Source organism: Schistocerca piceifrons, chromosome 3 (genome assembly GCF_021461385.2).
Source record: "Schistocerca piceifrons isolate TAMUIC-IGC-003096 chromosome 3, iqSchPice1.1, whole genome shotgun sequence".
Classification (NCBI taxonomy): domain Eukaryota; kingdom Metazoa; phylum Arthropoda; class Insecta; order Orthoptera; family Acrididae; genus Schistocerca; species Schistocerca piceifrons.
The window spans coordinates 184,947,111-184,962,505 of NC_060140.1; positions in this window are offsets into that span (position 1 = coordinate 184,947,111).

A 15,395-nucleotide genomic window follows, 5' to 3' on the forward strand; every position below is an offset into this window, starting at 1 on the left:
GGAATCCGTAGGGAGATTAAAATTGATTTCAGAATAGAACTCCGGAACCAAGCCTTTAGCGGAAAATGTTCTTACCGACTTCCGCACACGGAGACGACTCAGGACATTTCCCCCTCCCTCCCCCCCGTCGCACTCATTTCTCCTACTGGATTTGTGCCTTTTTACAATTCAATGGTTTTACTTTATTAGTGCAAAATACACTACATTACAATACATTAGACAATAACAAGACAGCCGGCCGCTGTGACCGAGCGCTTCTAGGCGCTTCAGTACGCGTTAAATATCTCTCCCGCAGATGCGTTGCGGTTTCAAGTTGAAGAAATCTACTAACCAGCTGCTAAGTGAAGTAGTTTCATGAAATATAAGTCCCTCGATTTTGTTAGAGACAGAGATAAACAGATGATAACGGAAAGGGGCTAAGTCATTTGGAAGATCAGGAAGTGATTCTCAACCAAGTTCAGCAATCGCATCTGTGGTGATACTTGGCGTGCGCGGGTGTGCATTATCTTGGAGTAATGACACAACTTTACTATTTGTTTTGTTTCCAGTAGCAACAGCAAATCGTCTTAGACCTTCAGTACACGTAGCAGCTTTTATTGTTTCATTTTATGATGAATGTTTCCATTCCTGATGAAGAATGACCGTTTGGTTCCATCAAATGCACAGCATAATTTTTTGATGCTGTGCAACATCCTTTGCACGGTATGTTCCTTTTGTCAGAAGGATGTGTCCTTCTTTACTGCTCTTTAAGTTTTCAAAAAACGGCAGCATTTATCAACACCTGTAACACAGTTTCTAAAAAGTGGCTTGTGCCTAAGGCAAGCCACACGGTAATGGGCCAGCAAAGACGAACAAGCGAATGTGTGCTGATTTTTGTTGGAGTCGCTTGACACCTGTTTGCGGGCCGCGGTGGCCAAGCTGTTCTAGGCGCTTCAGTCCGGCACCACGCTGCTGCTACGGTCGCGGGTTCGAATCCTGCCTCGGTCATGGGTGTGTGTGATGTCCCTAGGTTAGTTAGGTTTAAGTAGTTTTAAGTCTAGGGACTGGTGACCTCAGACGGTAAGTCCCATAATGCTTAGAGCCATTTGAACCATTTTGAGCAACTGATCTACCTTCAACACTCACGTATATATATATATATATATATATATATATATATATATATATATATATATATATATATATAGAGGGAAACATTCCACGTGGAAAAAATATATCTAAAAACAAAGATGATGTGACTTAACAAACGAAAGTGCTGGCAGGTCGATAGACACACAAACAAACACAAACATACACACAAAATTCTAGCTTTCGCAACCAACGGTTGCTTCATCAGGAAAGAGGGAAGGAGAGGGAAAGACGAAAGGATGTGGGTTTTAAGGGAGAGGGTAAGGAGTCATTCCAATCCCGGGAGCGGAAAGACTTACCTTAAGGGGAAAAAAGGACAGGTATACACTCGCACACACACACACACACACACACACACACACACACACACACACACACACACACACATATCCATCCGCACATACACAGACACAAGCAGACATCTGGCTAAACGTGCCTGCTTGTGTCTGTGTATGTGCGGATGGATATGTGTGTGTGTGCGAGTGTATACCTGTCATTTTTTCCCCTTAAGGTAAGTCTTTCCGCTCCCGGGATTGGAATGACTCCTTACCCTCTCCCTTAAAACCCACATCCTTTCGTCTTTCCCTCTCCTTCCCTCTTTCCTGATGAAGCAATCGTTGGTTGCGAAAGCTTGAATTTTGTGTGTATGTTTGTGTTTGTTTGTGTGTCTATCGACCTGCCAGCACTTTCGTTTGGTAAGTCACATCATATATATATATATATATATATATATATATATATATATATATATATATGTAAAAGAGATGAGTGATGCCGGGAAATGCGCAAGTGGGCTGAAGACAAAGCACGCAAGTGATTATTTTAGGTTCACTGCCAGCAGGACGTCGTGTGCAATCAGTAAACGTCCTACTTTTGTCCTAGACATAGCCGCGCTGCTGCTACGATTGCAGGTTCGAATCCTGCCTCGGGCATGGATGCGTGTGATGTCCTTAGGTTAGTTAGGTTTAAGTATTTCTAAGTCTAGGTGACTGATGACCTCAGATGTTAAGTCCCATAGCGCTTAGAGCCATTTGAACCATTTGTGTGCGTGTGTTTATGTCTGTGTGCGTGTGTGTGTGTGTGTGTGTGTGTGTGTGTGTGTGTGAGTGTGTGTGTATGTCTAAACGTACGAAGAGTTCGATGAACCACATGAATATGATTCACTACAGAAAAACAGTAAAAACAAGTGTTCCAGGCGAACATTTCAGGTAAGAAGCACTTTAACACAACCATCATCATTACTTTTTGTAACTGTGTTTGTCATGTATCAGTTATATATTTCACTGGAAAAAAATTGTACACCTGGAAAGTCGACGTCGATTTTGATCCAAAGACGGCATTTGCAACCTGGGGGAAAGTAGATGTTCTCATAATGGTTTCAACGTCGTCCGCCAACAGATTGCTTAGTGGTACAGGTACCAGAGTGCCATCTGCGTCTGCCCTTTAATAGGGATGTTGGCAGCCAGAAGGCTCAGTGTAGTGAAAATGTGTGAAGCAGGCAGGCAACCGTCTGACAGAGATGCACTCGTGCTTTCTACACCCATATGACTGAGTTTGAAAGGGGTCGGATTGTGTCCTTTCGAGCGGAAGGATGTTTCTTTCGGAGAATTACCATATAAGTTGGAAGTGCTGCACCAGTTGTACAAAGGTGCGCAAGGGCCACGTGACCACTCTCACACTCGTAGATACTGGGCGTGCACACACCACAGACGCCCGCCAGGATCACCGTATTGCAACGCCAGCAGTGGCAGATCGTACAGTTACTACAGCACAGATAAGTCGTGCGAGCCCAGATGTATCAACTGTTGCGAAGCTGTTACTAGCAGTGGGACTACGGGCACACACGCCTCTAGCCCATCTTACGCAACAGCATCGTCGTGCACGCTCGACTGGTGCCGTAAGAGGATCACTTGGAACATGGAATGGTGCCTCGTGGTCTTAAGCGATGAACGCAGATTCTGCCTGCACGCAAAGTGATGATTCGTTTGCGCTTAGGACGTAGACCTGGTGAGCGTTGTCTCGTTAAATGCATTCGTCCAAGGCGCCCTGGCCCCACCTTTGGTGTCTCTGGAGGGGACCTAAACAGAGCTCTCTTGTCGTTTTTGCATTAGAAAGGTAATGTGGTGTCCCCAAGGGTAATGCTCGCGAACACATTGCCCGTGAAACTCTACGTTCTCTGCAAGACGTGCACCAACTTCCATGGCCAGCACGATCTCTAGACTTGCCTTCAATCGAGTACGTGCAGGATATGATGGGACGAGAACCGACTCGTCGCCCAACAACTCTTACAGAACTACGTGAACAGGTGGAGCAGTAGTGGAATAACGTATCACAGCCCAGTATTAGCCATCTGTACGATCGACTGGACGTCAGAGCGCCTACGTTGTCACCCTTGGAGGGTACAGCACATTCTGATTTGGGGGTTTCAACATGGTACCTCAGAACACTTGTGCTATTGATCTATAATTGTAATCATTTGATATATTCCATATGCACTGTTGCAACAATAAATCTTGTATGAACTGGTACCCTCTGCAAGCGTGTACAAATTTTTTTCCAGCAGTGTGAATTTTGAACTGGTAACGGCACTTTTACAATGAAACACACTAAACCCAATTGGTGACTGGTTGCTGCTGTAGACCATCGACAATTTGTACATAATACTATTGTCTGAAAAGAAAAATTGAGCTGATGCGCTGCTGGCGCCAGTCTCCATCGATTGTCATCCCGATCGTTCTGAGTCGATTTTCGATGCCACTTGTCTTCTTCGCATCTTTGGCGGATGGCTATTTAACTGCGGCGCGCGCGCTCTGCTGGGGCTTGAGTTCGGGTATCAGCTGTGTGAGCGACTGTGACGTGTGTCGCTGTGGATGTATGTGGCGTGGCGAGTGGCCGAGTCGGTACGACGGAGGAGCGTGGGCAGCTGCTGCGGCGTGTCTAGCCGTTGGAATGCAGATCCACCGCTGCCGATGGTGACTGAGACTTCCTTGAGATTGGAGGAACAGATTTCCTTCGCGTCTGTTACATGTTACTCAAAGTGAATGATATGGAGTCGTCGAATTGTTCCTTGGTGGGTTTTGTTCATGTTAACTGAATACCCGAGTCGCAGTCATGGACTGTGCAGATGGTCCCGGCGGAGGTTCGAGTCCTCCCTTGGGCATGGGTGTGTGTGTTTGTCCTGAGGATAATTTAGGTTACGTAGTGTTTAAGCTTAGGGACTGATGACCTTAGCAGTTAAGTCTCATAAGATTTCACACACATTTGACATTTTCTGAATACCCAAGTGCACTCAAAACTATCTTGATTGTTTCAGTTACTTGTCACTGTATTTGGTCTGGCCTCCTGATATGTTGACGGCATTTAAGAGAGTGCTAGCTACGCACAAATAGACATGAAGCTGTACTTAATGCGTAGCTAGAGGTCGTATCAAGTAGTACCTGGCTTTCGAGAGCGGTCCGAAATAATTTTCCCTATTTCCTTTTTCTATGTTATTATTTTATTTGTTTGGTCTAGGGAATTGGCTAATCAAATTTTAAGATCCGTTACTGGGCAAGCACACTAAACCCAACTGGTGACTGGTTGCTGCTATAGACTATCGACAATTTGTAAATAATACTACTGTCCGAAAAGAAAAATATTACGAAATCCCGATGCACACTTTAAACTTTGAAGTTGTTTGTTTCTGTCGTCTCTTCCTCTCGAACATTTCATCCAGTTTCAATGCATCCAGTGTTTCTTGTGCCCATGTCTTGCTCTGTCTCTGTGTACCTAGTGGTACGCCGCTATGCCCCAGCTGGATCCTCACTGGAAACAGGAAGAAGCGGCAGTGACAGGCGGAGCGGTCCAGCGGCGGTTACCCTGCGCTGGACTAGCCTGGATTGCGCCCGGCGCTCCGGGGGGTCACGGCTGGGTTCAATATTCCTCCTCGGCCGCAGCCGCAGCCGCGGCCGGCGCTATCGGGCATCTGGAGCGGCGGTAATAGTTTCCATTACGGCCGCGAGCAGGCCACGAAACAATCCATTCATTCCGTTATCTGCTGCTTAATGTTGCGCAGAATTTTCCGCGGCCGAGCTGCGCCGTTTTGAGGAGAAGGCCGGCGCGCGGTCGTGAGCTACGATGCGCCAATTACGAGATGGCTCGCTAATTACCGCAAGGTCAGCGCCTGCTTTATTTGTCGGCCGCCGCGGGGCTGGGGCTGCAGATGGCATCAGCGGGGCCGGCGCGTCTGCGCTTTGAAGTGTGGCCATCACGAGTGGCAGCGCGCGCCAGCCCAGAAACGTTATCCTCGGGGGGCGGGGGCGGCTGCGGGGGCGGGAGTGGGGGCGGGCGCCCCGGTCGCCGTCCTGGCAGCACGCCGCCGCTCCGTGTTCCGCACGGGCCGAGCTCATTAGACTCGTAGCCTCGTTGATCCAGTGTCTGGTGCATCCAGACACGTAACGACTGGCCACAGGGCAACGGGGGATACTCTTACCACAGCGTACTATCGTGTTCTGTGTATTATAGGCAGCACATAAGATACGAGTACCTCGGAAACGTGCTTGGAGACATCACATTGCCGCTGTACGCTGCACATCATTTTCTGGCCACGTATGACGCTAGCCCTGACAGCTAATGTAGTCACTTTGGCTAGTTTCCACTTACAGCGAGAAGGGGGTTTTTCTTCAGTGTGAAGATACTGCGCCATGTTTCCTCCAGTCCTCGTAAATGGTTTGTAGCCGGAGCCTACATGGGTGACGTGCAGGACGAGCAATATCCCCGTTGCGGCCGATGTTTCCGACGTCTGTTGCACAAAAAGTTTTTAGACCTTACAGAAGCGCTGTAAACAGCAGCAGAAAATGACCAGTGAGAATGCTCTCCTGTTTCTGACTGGTTGGAAGGATGTACACACATCAAAAAAAGTTTTGCATCACTCCAGTTTCCAGAACTCCTGAACATAGACGTTGACTGTGGATATTGTATCACAGACACAGTTCCTTTGACTATTCAGAGATGTCACTAAAGATGTAAACAACCATGCATGAGCAGCGCCCATTAGACGGAGGGGGTCCGACAGCCGATCAGTTCCAGCCATTCCACCAAGAAGGAGGTAGACGGCTCTTGCTGTCTGTAGTTCAACCATGCCTTGACGGTCAATACCGCAGTTCGATGGCGTCCGCATTGTTAATTTATGCTAGGAAGGGCTCTCAACAAGGCAAGTGTCCAAGCGTCGCGCAGTGAACCAAAGCGACGTTGCTCGGACATGGAGGAGATACTGAGAAACAAGAACCGTCGACGAAATGCCTCGCTCAGGCCGCCCAAGGCCTACTACTGCAGTGGATAACCGCTACCTACGGGCTATTTCTCGGAGGAACCCTGAGAGCAACGCCATCATGTTGAATAATGCTCTTCGTCCAGCCACAGGACGTCGTGTTACAACTCAAACTGTGCGCAATAGGCTGCATGATGCGCAACTTCACTCCCGACGTCTATGGCGAGGTCCATCTTTGCAACCACGACACGTACAAATGGGCCCAACAAGATGGCGAATGGACCGGACAGGACTGGCATCACGTTTCTTCATCGATGATCGTCGCATATTCCTTCAACCAGACAATCGTCGGAGACGTGTTTGGACGCAACCCTACCAGGCTGAACACCTTAGAAACACTGTCCAGCTAGTGGAGCAAGGTGGAGGTTCCCTGCTGTTTTGGGGTGGCGCTATGGGGGGCCGATGTACGCCGCTGGTGGTCATGGAAGGCGCCGTAACGACTGTACGATTCCTGAACCTCAGACCGATAGTGCAACCATATCGGCAGCATATTGGCTAGGCATTTGTCTTCATGGACGACAATTCGCGTCCCTATCGTGCACATCTTGTGAATGACTTCCTTCAGGACAAAAATATCGCTCGACCAGAGTGGCCAGCATGTCCTCCAGAGATGAACCCCAATCTAACATGCCTGGGGTAGATTGAAATGGGCTGGTTATGGACGACGTGACCCATCAACAACTCTGAGGTATCTACGCCGAATCGCCGTTGAAGATTGGGACAATCTGGACCAACAGTGCCTTGAGGTGGATGGTATGCCACGACGAATACAGGCATGCATCAATGCAAGAGGACGTGCCATTGGGTATTAAAGGTACCGGTGTGTATAGCAATTTGGACCACCACCTCTGAAGGTCTCTCTCTATTGTGGTTCAACATGCAATGTGTGGTTTTCATTAGCAATAAAGAGGGCGGAAATGATGTTTACGTTACTCTCTATTCCAATTTTCTGTACAGGGTCCGAAACTCTCGGAACCGAGGTGAAGCAAAACTTTTTTTGATGTGTGTATGTTAAACGATTTTGTGTAGCTGTCTGAAGCTTGGTGACATCGCTGTGTCAGCTACTAGCCTCGTTGACTGTAGACGTCGTGTGGCCTCTGCGGCACAGGTAGTGCTTTCATTGTGCGAAGTCGACAGTAGGTGACCAAGTTATCTAGGCCTACCGTAGAATGGAAGACAGAGAGGATGCGATGTGCGTTCCTGGGCACGGACGTGAAATTCTGCTTCCGTACTTTCTTGTTTTTGTTGGCGAGTGCTGCGGATTTTTGAGCGTGAATTTATTCGTCAAAGTCAGAGAGCTCAGAGCCGAGTGTGGAGCCACCAGCTAACTGGAGATGGTATTCGATAAAAGTGACGATTAGGGTTCAATGACGACAAGACATTTCATTTGTACATGCAAACTATTTCCCTGTTGACTTTGCACTTTCTTCCTATTTTGTATCTGTTGTGATTGTTCTTTTTCTTTTGGTCCATATTATCTCCTCCCAAAACATGGAAAGCAAAGAGGCTTCAGTAAAAGATATTTGTTTCACTGTATTGAAGATGAAGCAGTGCTCATAGCACTTAAGATATGCATTTTAGACTGCATGTTTACTGTACTTTTCGTTATCTTTTGGTATGAAGAATCCATTCCTGAAGTTCTGCCGCCGAGTTTTGAAACAGCCTGTATAAGTTGAAGCCAGAGCCGTACTTATAGTTAAGAAAGGAGAGGGACAGCGTTGTAGCCCTCCCACGACGTTATTCAGTCTTTACAGAGACCAAGGAAATATTGAAAGCGAGATATGACCCAAACTAAACCGTATCATTTTCAACAGTTCTCATCTTGATGACCCCTAACTGTGCTGTAGAATTACTCCTTGAAGGATTATTTCTTTTACTGCAAGCGGACTTGATCGCGGTATCCTACAACACCTCATAAATTGAAAATGAGCTCGTTTGGTAGCTAAATATCGACCGGTCCCTCGCTGCAAACACCCGCCTTGAAACTTCCTTGCAGATTAAAACTGTGTGCCAGACCGAGACTCGAACTCGGGACCTTTGCATTTCGCGGGCAAGCGCTCTACCAACTGAGCTACCCAAGCACGACTGACGACCCGTCCCCACAGCTTCAATTCTGTAGTTCGAGTCTCGGTCCGGCAGACAATTCATTCTGCCAGGAAGTTTCATATCAGCGCACACTCCGCTGCAGAGTGAAAATCTAATTCTGGACCTGCCTTGAAGTTCACTGATACCAGCTCTCACGTTGCTAGCTGAAAATTGCGTTAAAAAATAATCTCTCTGCTGAAGGCAGATCACTTTGTTTCTTCTTTAAGTATAACTAAACAGAATGCAATGTTCTCCTGAACGTGGTTCTCAATAGGAACTCACGAAAAATAGGTAATTTTCGTGATTTTTTCAGTAAGACAAAAAGTAATGCTAAATTTGTTGATATAGTTTTATTCGTTGCACTTTTGTCTTTCAAATCATTTTTTGTCTACATTGGACGGTCCACTGAGCCAATGCATCAGATGGAGGTGGACGGATTCGTTGCAGCCGGAACATTGCTCATCTGCGGAAACTCCCGAAGACTTCCTGCTGGACGTGTAACAAAATGATTTTGTGTAAGTTATTCTCAATATATTTTCTATCAGCGTCCATAGGATAATTGTAAAATATTAAGATCTAAAAAAATTGTTATTTGTTACAATAATTGCCAATTTTTTCGACCACAAAATGAAGACAAAAGCGCCTACCGAATATATCGCAAAACGGGTATGTATGCTGATAGAGAGTTTAATTTAGTACGCCGGCACCAAACTCCGACCAGAGTCGTATGTGCTGTTGTCAACGTGAAAAATACAGTTTCGAGAAAAAACGCGTTTGTAGTTTCGCGTTACATTTTTATGTTGCTAACTTAAACGTACCTCTAGTCAGCGATCCCTGGACCATACAACAATCCTCCCATATCCGAAAGGAAGTCCTCTTTCATCTTCTTCATGGCCATGGTGGTCCTACGGGACTCTTTGGACTTCCGTCCTCCGCTGATCTGCTCACTCGAAACGCTTTTCTTTGGCTTTTGAGGAGAGGTTGTGACACTCCGGTCCGAACTCTAGTTTGAGCACTTTGATAATTTCCGTAGTGCTTATTAGACCGCTCCGTCCGGCTCTGCAGTGTGCTTTAAGCGTGGTGCACTCAGCCCTTGTGAATCCAGCTGAGGAGCTACTTGATTGAGAAGTAGCGGCTTCCGTCACGAAAAGTGACAACGGCCGAGAGAGTGGTGTGCTGACCCCAAGCCCCACCATATCCGCAATCAGTGACTCCTGTTGTCTGAGGACGACACGGCGGCCGACCGGTACCGTTGCGCCTTCCGATACCAGTTGGGACGGATTTATTAGATCGTCGTTGAAATTAAATGCTGCCACACTGGCAGCGATGTTGACTATTTTTTTCCCGCAGTGAAAAGTTTTCGGAGACAGTTTTTCACAAATCGCCTTATGACTCGATAACGGAGTTTCTGGCGCACTTGGGATGAACTCTACAGTAAAACAGTAAAAATGTTTGTTTCTTTTACTTTTCAAAGAGGGCTACCACCTTAAGTGGGCACACGTGGGGATGTACTCAAAGATCAGAGGAATGGAAAATAATTTCACAGGAGTCTCAAATTGTGAGAATAATGAAAATAATCGTATAAATTGCACAGAAAACCAATGCAGTCTCGTATCTTACATAAAAGAGTCATTCCACGTACCAAGAAACTTTACGTGACCTTACAGTTACAAAAGCCAGAAAAATAATTCTTTATTCATATCAAGGGCCGTAATATTACTTAATGAGTGGGAAAGCAGTGGGATAAACTACTTGCAGTCTTGGATGACTGAGCAGAAAATTGATACTGATTCCCAGGTGCCCCAATCAAGTTGTCAAACCGAACGATGAAATTAACCTTGCTCGCACTAAATGCAATTGCAATGTACCTCTCGTGAATAAATCTGGAAAACTAAGAAAAGTATAACTACGCAAAGGCTGTGCAAACAAGGAACAATCTTACCATAGTCCTGGACGATGTCATTACAGTGTGACTATTTCAGTATCGCAAGACAAGCGTCTATACCAAATAGTTTAGCACGTCCCAGCAGAAAAGCAGAGCATGTACACGGTAGCTGGCGGTAGCAGCCATGCGAGGTCTCGCTGATTTGCCACGCCAAGAGATACTAGAAGCTGGCTGATCTCGTGGTTTAATCAGGTAGCTTAAAACATGCGTTTGGGGTTATCTATCAAAGATGAAGCTTCTCTAGCAGAGAAAATATTTGTCACATTATGTTGTTTGAGACAAGCAGGTGCTTATCGATACGCATATGAGTACCGTAGAATATTTATATCCGTGGAGTGAGCATGGCCTACTGCTCATATTCTCAACATCAAAACGGTCTAGTGACGTTATTTTAGGACGACGCTGCTCGTCTACAATTTGAGTTAATGGCGAAAGTGAATATCACAGTTATTCGCCTTTTTTATTTATGTTCTGCACTTTCAGTTTTAATAACAGCTATGAAGCAGTATTGACGATACTACGGATGTAAAGAGAAGTATGTGAAAGGAGAACGAGTTACTTTCCATAACTATATACAACCAATGAACAATTATAAGTCTCTTGTACTGTGGAGATAATTTCTGCTATTTTATGGCCATATGTTTGCGAGACAAGAGGTAGATAAATTTGCAAGTTTGAGTGAATAAACTCCCAGTCAGTGTATGCATACTGGTGCTACATTGACGAGCAGATAAAATTTATACATGACAGTCTGATTAATTTTCTCCAATTTATGCAGATTCTCAAACAATCGAGTGTATCTAAGTATTTATGGATGAGACAGTTTCCTATGCAATGACACTGTAGCATAATTAATTAGAACAGATACCAAAATATGAGCCAGAACAATAGAAAACCTAAAAAATGTAATTATTGGTCTCTAATTTCTTATTTGGCGCCGTCTACAGAGTCATTGTAACGTAATTAATTAGAATAGTGATTCGACAATATGAAAAAGTGCATTAGAAAACGTAAAAATTTTTGTTGATGTCACTTCTTATCTCGTTACCGAAGAAACGTAAATAAAGTGGAATCTGATATATGATACTGTGGCGGAAAAGCACAGTATCATTGTTATTCACATCTTTAAGCCAGCTTCAGTTCCTGGTATCAAACTATCAACAAGTCTGTGAAATGCGTATACAAAGTTTCACGGTACCTCTGAAGGTGATATATCTGTAGCAGCGAAGTAATAACACTCAAAATACGCTAGGCGCTATACGGTCTAAAATGGGACGTCCCAGAATCAGGTGATTTGAGCAACAGCAGATGTTTCGCACAGGATTCTCGTTCCGCGCATCCGAATAATCACTCCATAGATATTTAATCTCTACGATGAACACAAAGTATGAATGATGTCAAAATGCCGGCCGTGGTGGCCGAGCGGTTCTGGGCGCTTCAGTCTAGAACCGCGCGACCGCTACGGTCGCAGTTTCGAATCCTGCCTCGGGAATGGATATGTGTGATGTCCTTAGGTTAGTTAGGTTTAAGTAGTTCTGTTCTAGGGGACTGATGACCTCAGATGTTAAGTCCGATAGTGCTCAGAGCCATTTGAACCAACGATGTCAATGTTAGACTGCTTTCAGCGGATCATCATTTGTAAGTGCCCACTTGAAAATGGCATTTAGTTTCAAATTGTCCAATAGTGGTGAATAAAGAACTTTATGCTAATAATAAACAGCGTCAGTAAGACCAAGTCTTTTTCTTTTAATCGACCTTTTAAGGTAGTGGACTCAGACGTAAGGAAAAAATCGAATTACCACATACATTAGTACGTAATATAAACACAGAAAGCTTTTGACAATGTTGACTGGAATACTCTCTTTCAAATTCTGAAGGTGGTAGGGGTAAAATACAAGGAACGAAATGCTATTTACAATTTGTACAGAATGTAGAGGGTTGTTATAAGAGTCGAGGGACATGAAAGGGAAGCAGTGGTTGGGAAGGGAGTGAGAAAGCGTTGTAGCTTCTCCCCGATGTTATTCAATCTGTATACTGAGCAAGCAGTAAAGAACTATATGCAGTTATAAGAGTCGAGGGACATGAAAGGGAAGCAGTGGTTGGGAAGGGAGTGAAAAAGGGTTGTAGCTTCTCCCCGATGTTATTCAATCTGTATATAGAGCAAGCAGTAAAGGAAACAAAAGAAAAATTTGGAGTAGGAATTAAAGTCCAGGGAGAAGAAATAAAAACTTTGAGGTTCGCCGATGACATTGTAATTCGGTCAGAGACAGCAAAGGACCTGGAAGAGCAGTTGAACGGAATGTACAGTGTCTTGAAAGGAGGGTATAAGATGAACACCAACAAAAGCAAAACGAGGGTAATGGAATGTAGTCGAATTAAGTCGGGTGATGCTGAGGGAATTAGATTAGGAAATGTGACACTTAAAGTGGAAAAGGAGTTTTGCTATTTGGGGAGCAAAATAACTGATGATGGTCGAAGTAGAGAGGATATAAAATGTAGACTAATAATGGCAAGGAAAGCGTTTCTGAAGAAGAGAAATTTGTTAACATCGAGTATAGATTTAAATGTCAGGAAGTCGTTTCTGAAAGTATTTGTATGGAGGGTATGGACCATAAATAGTTTGGACAAGAAGAGAATAGAAGCTTTCGAAATGCGGTGCTACAGAAAAATACTGAAGACTAGATGGGTAGATCACATAACTCATGAGGAGGTATTGAATAGAATTGGGGAGTAGTTTGTGGCACAACTTGACCAGAAGAAGGGATCGGTTGGTAGGACATGTTCTGAGGCATCAAGGGATCGCCAATTTAGTACTGGAGCGCAGCGTGGAGGGTAAAAATCGTAGAGGGAGAGCAAGAGATGAATGCACTAAGCGGATTCAGAAGGATGTAGGCTGCAGTAGGTAGTGGGAGATGGAGAAGTTTGCACAGGATAGAGTAGCATGGAGAGCTGCATCAAACCAGTCTCAGGACTGAAGACCACAACAACAACAACCATACGGGCTGCAAGAACACTGTGACAAAGTGTGGACACTTAGCGCACATGGATTCATTACACGCGTTAGAACAGGTTTAGGACAGGCGCTGTAATTTCCCCGTGCCTGTCTCGCTCACACAAGATGCATCATCTGCACGTACCGTACCTGGAGGCGGCTCGGAGTGAAGCGGTGGTGACCTGTTGGCAGTGGGTTGGGGGAGCGAGGGGTGCGGTGAGCGGGAACAGCAAACGCCGGCTCCCCTGCCAGCCAGCCAGGCGCTGTTTGCCGGCCGCCCGCCACTTGTTGCTCGCCGCTCGCTGTCCAGGGGCCGCCGGTGGGCGCACCCCTGCAGCCGGCGCGGGGGCAGCTGGTCCAGCCGCCGTCATTGTCCCACTCAAGTCCCGCCGCAGCTGCGCCGGTCCCCAAACAAGGTCAGCAAACCCTCTCCCTCGCCGCACACTGTCTCATTCTGTACCTGGATGCACGATTTCTGCAGGGTGGAGCCGAAATCCGAAGAAAACATTTCGGACGTCGTCCGGGGCTATTTTCTGAGCACCTGCATATAAGGGCAAGTATGCCTCCGGTGACCCTTTACAGAAACTACAATTCACTCTTTTATTCACAAGTGCCTCTTTGCGAAAGTAACGTGCCAAGGCGTAATTAGGCACTCATTGTAGTCACTTGATAAGAGAGCAAAATGAGTGTTTTATGACAACGGGTTACTTTCGCAACAAAACAGTGGATCTTTTACTCTCACAATGACTCTAATAGAGTCGAGACCGAGTAACTGTAACACAATGCCTGGTACAAAATAGGAAGCGCTAAGGAGGAGAGAAGCAAAAAAATAAATAAAAATAAATGAAACTTAATGTGTTCAGAGCGTAAGCGATGTTACACTACTGACCATTAAAATTGCTACACCAAGAAGAAATGCAGACGATAAACGGGTATTCATTGGACAGAGATATTATACTAGAACTGACATGTGATTTCATTTTCACGCAATTTGGGTGCATGGATCGTGAGAAATCAGTACCCAGAACAACCACCTCTAGCCGTAATAACGGCTTTGATACGCCTGGGCATTGAGCCAAACAGAGCTTGAATGGCGTGTACAGCTACAGCTGCCCATGCAGCTTCAACACGATACCGCAGTTCATCAAGAGTAGTGACTGGCGTATTGTGACGAGCCAGTTGCTCGGCCTCCATTGACCAGACGTTTTCAATTGGTGAGAGATTTGGAGAATGTGCTGGCCAGGGCAGCAATCGAACACTTTCTGTATCCAGAAAGGCCCGTACAGGACCTGCAACATGCGGTCGTGCATTGTCCTGCTGAAATGTAGGGTTTCGCAGGGATCGAATGAAGGGTAGAGCCCGGCCGCGGTGGTCTAGCGGTTCTAGGCGCGCAGTCCGGAACCGCGTGACTGCTACGGTCGCAGGTTCGAATCCTGCCTCGGGCATGGATGTGTGTGATGTCATTAGGTTAGTTAGGTTTAAGTAGTTCTAAGTTCTAGGGGACTGATGACCACAGATGTTAAGTCCCATAGTGCTCAGAGCCATTTGAGCCATTTTTGAAGGGTAGAGCCACGGGTCGTAACACATCTGAAATATAACGTCCACTGTTCAAAGTGCCGTCAATGCGAACAAGAGGTGACCGAGACGTGTAACCAATAGCACCCTATACTATCACTCTGGGTGATATGCCAGTATGGCGATGACGAATACACGCTTCCAATGTGCGTTCAACGCGACGTCGCCAAACACGGATACGACCATCATGATGCTGTAAACAGAACCTGGATTCATCCGTAAAATGACGTTTTGCCATTCGTGCACCCAGGTTCGTCGTTGAGTACACCATCGCAGGCGCTCCTGTCTGTGATGCAGCGTCAAGGGTAACTGCAGCCATGGTCTCCGAGCTGATAGTCCATGCTGCTGCAAACGTCGTCGAA